Source organism: Perognathus longimembris, chromosome 17 (assembly GCF_023159225.1).
Source record: "Perognathus longimembris pacificus isolate PPM17 chromosome 17, ASM2315922v1, whole genome shotgun sequence".
NCBI classification, from domain to species: Eukaryota; Metazoa; Chordata; class Mammalia; order Rodentia; family Heteromyidae; genus Perognathus; species Perognathus longimembris.
In genome coordinates, this window is record NC_063177.1 from 12006711 (window position 1) to 12010568 (window position 3858).

The window sequence follows — 3858 nt, forward strand, 5'->3', positions numbered from 1 at the left end:
TGGCAATTACAGCTCAGTTGAAATTTTTTAAGTACACTGTACACTTTTTCAACGGACAACCATGGGTTGTAATATTTTCAACTCTGCTCTACAGAGATAATACTTTCTTTTTCTTTTTTGGTGCCAGTACTGGGTTTTAAACTCAGGGTTTACGCAGTCCCTTAGTTGTTTTGCTCAAGGCTAGTATTCTACTACTTAGGCCAAAGCTCCACTTCCAGCTTTTGGTGGTTAGAGATAGGAGTGCATCAGCATTGATTTTTTTTTTTTTTTAACATTATGGAATGCTTCACCAACTGGTATGTCATCCTTGTACAGGAGCCATGCTAATCTTCTCTGTATCATCCCCATTTTAGTTTATGTGCTGCTGGAGTGCACAAAGCCATGATTTTAATTAATTATTCAATAGAAGATACAGGCTTAGTCCTAAGTCACTATTTGCATGCTAACTCGTGATGAATCTTGCATATCGTCACATCTTAGGTAAACGAAGTATTAGTTGCTTAATTTCCATCAGACACTGGTATACTGCCACCTACTGGACTAGGGGCAAGCTACAGAAAAAACAGAATCAGGAGCTTGCAGGCTTCTTAGAAGAAATGTGTTTTTGTTTTGTTTTTTAAAAAAAGAACATTAGGGGATGGGACTATGGTCTAGTGGTAGAGTGCTTGCCTAGCATGCATGAAGCCCTGGACTCGGTTCCTCAGCACCACATATATAGAAAAAGCAGAAAGTTGCACTGTGGCTCAAGTGGTAAGAGTGCTAGCCTTGGGCAAAAAGAACAAAGAAGCCAGGGACAAGCGCTTAGGTCCTGAGTTCAAGCTCCAGGACTGGCAAAAACAAACAAACAAAATGAACATTAATACATGCAGCACTGAGTCTAATAACTATTTGAAAAACATAAGGAACAGAATGTGATTCAACTATGAGAAATTAGAAATGAACACTAAATTACTAGCTCATAATCTCCACTCAGTTTCCCAATTTCCATACAAATTATAGAAACTTGAAATCCAAGATGAAAAACATTTCAAGGGGGCTGGGAATATGGCCTAGTGGCAAGAGTGTCCTGGATTCGATTCCCCAGCACCATATATATAGAAAACGGCCAGAAGTGGTGCTGTGGGTCAAATGGCAGTGCTAGCCTGGAGCAAAAAGAAGCCAGGGACAGTGCTCAGGCCCTGAGTTCAAGGCCCAGGACTGGCCAAAAAAAAAAAAAAAAAAAGAAAGAGAGAAAAGCATTTCATGGAGTCTCATTGAAAGAGAAACAAACAAAACCACCCCTTGAGGCTATGGGGAGAAGCAAATGAAATAATGCATGAAAGGATTTATTTTCAGGCTTTAAAGAACCAGAGCATACACCAGGGTGGAACAACGCCTTCAGACACACATATACATATACACTCACATTCACCTACTTATTCAGATGGAAGTGAAAGAACAGACACAATGGTGACTGTCAAATGTGATTTTTCTTTCGTTGTAACTGTACCATCCAGTCAACTCACCTATATCCAAGGTAGTCCCAGAGAAGGCAAAAACAAACAAGCAACTTTTTTTCTTTTTGTTGGTTGTGGGGCTTGAACTCAGGGCCTGGCACTATCCCTGAGCTCTTTTGCTCAAGGCTAGCACTCTACCACTTGAGCCACAGTGCCACTTCTGGCTTTTTCTGTTTATGTAGTACTGAGGAATTAAACCCAGGGCTTCGTGCATGCTAGGCAAGCACTCTACCACCAGGCCACATCCCTCCCCACTTTTTATGGTGAGAATAGGAACTCCTGTTTATGTTTGGCACATCCTAGACCGCCACCCACCTATTTACCATTCCTATGTAGCTGGGTGCTTAACACCTAGCCCAACTTTCATTGCTTAGGAGATCTCAAAACAGCTGGGCACTGGTGGCTCAAGCCTATAATCCTAGCTACTCAGGAGGCTGAGATCAGGATGGTGGTTTGAAGCCAGCCCAGGTAGAAAAGCCCATGAGGTTTTATCTCTAGTTAACCATCCCCAAACCGGAAGTGGGACTGTGGCTCAAAGTGGTAGAGCACTAGCCTAAAGCACAAAAGCTCAGGGACAGCACCCAAGCCCTGAGTTCAAAAACAAAAAAAGAAAAAAAGGTCTCATAAACTTATTTTCCTGGGCAGATCTGTAGGTGTAATCCTCCTGCTCTCTGCCTCTTCCCAAATAGCTAGGATTATAGGCATTCACCATTACACCTGCTACCATTTATAAAAGTCAAGAACTATGACAAAGTGTATCCATGTTAGTGTCCCTGAAGATTTAGGTTGACCTTTCAGGTTAAATAAGAAATTATTTTCAGTACAGTACCAACTTTTCACACCAGATGGAATACCACCTGCAAATAAATAAAATGGCAAACAAGCACTTAAACAAAGTAAGCCCCAGTCCTGGGACTTGAACTCAGGGCCTGAACACTGTCCCTGGCTTCTTTTTTTGCTAACCGCTAGCACTCTACCACTGGAGCCACAGCGACACTTGTGGCTTTTTCCATATATGTGGTGCTGAGGAATCGAACTCATTGCTTCATGTTTGCAAAACAAACACTCTACTTACTGCTAGGCCATATTCCAAGCCCCAGGAAAAAATATTTCTAAAAATAGTAAGTATATCTTTAGCAGGCTACAGATATTCCTGCAATCTTCAGTCCCTGGGAAGGTAGTAATCTGAAGGTTATTTCATCATTTACATTTGTCATGAAGATTGATGAGATGACAACACATTGAATGCTCTGGAAACAATGGATTTTATACAAATATAAAGTTCCAACCTACAACTCTAATAAAGACACTCAAACAAATGTCTCTAAAAGTATTTTAACAATATACAAATGCAATCATAACATAATCTGTTAATTAAAAGACTCCAAGAGGGCTGGGGATATGGCCTAGTGGCAAGAGAGCTTGCCTCGTATACATGAGGCCCTGGGTTCGATTCCCCAGCACCACATATACAGAAAATGGCCAGAAGTGGCGTTGTGGCTCAAGTGGCAGAGTGCTAGCCTTGAGCAGGAAGAAGCCAGGGACAGTGCTCAGGCCCTGAGTCCAAGGCCCAGGACTGGCAAAAAAAAAAAGACTCCAAGAAAGTTTACAGTACCTATAACAGAATTTACAGATGCCTACAATGATTTGCAGATCGGTTTAGTTACACATTGCTTTGTTTTAAGAAATACCATTAAAACGAATGTATGACTTATAACATCCCCTATTATAGCAAGAAAAGAATATTATTAAAATAAAATATTTTTAAAGTATTTATTACCCCAAGTATTTAAGTGACTCTTTATAACATCAGAACTCTACCTTTCAGTGTTAAGAGACTTGCTTAGCCTAAAGACCACTGAAGAGCTTCTAGCCAGCTTGAAGTAAAACCTGGCTATCCTACAAAATAAAGGGACAGCAGCAATCTCTGGGCATCCCTAAACATAGTTAGGAGGATTCCATTTCCATTTATTGGATCTTTAGTAAGTTGCTTTTTACAAAATTAAAGTAGAAACACACTTTTAGCTGGATGTGGTGGTGTGGTGGGATGTACCTGTAATCCTAGCACTTGGGAAGCCATGAGTTTGAGTCCAGCTTGGATTGAATGGTCAACCCTACCTCAAAACAAAACAAAAACCTTAAAAAAATAAATTAACACTACTGGCCCCATTTGGTTTTCACTTGCTAGCATGTCTCAGACAAGAAATTTTATCATTAAGTATATATTAAAAATTAACAAATATTTTTGATTCACAAAGTGCTCATTCTTAGCATGAAATCAAAATTATTGATGAGAATAATCTACAAGGATAGTATATAAACACAGAACTTTGAGACAGACTAAGAACATCCTCCTATGTTC

The 3858-nt window shown here is 40.1% G+C and overlaps 1 non-coding gene across 1 annotated transcript; it reads right to left on the reverse strand.

Moving 5' to 3' along the window:
* Positions 1-270: 270 nt before the first annotated feature.
* LOC125366659 lies at positions 271-375 on the reverse strand. The gene has a single exon (XR_007213945.1). It is a non-coding gene; the product is annotated as a U6 spliceosomal RNA (small nuclear RNA).
* Positions 376-3858: the final 3483 nt, after the last annotated feature.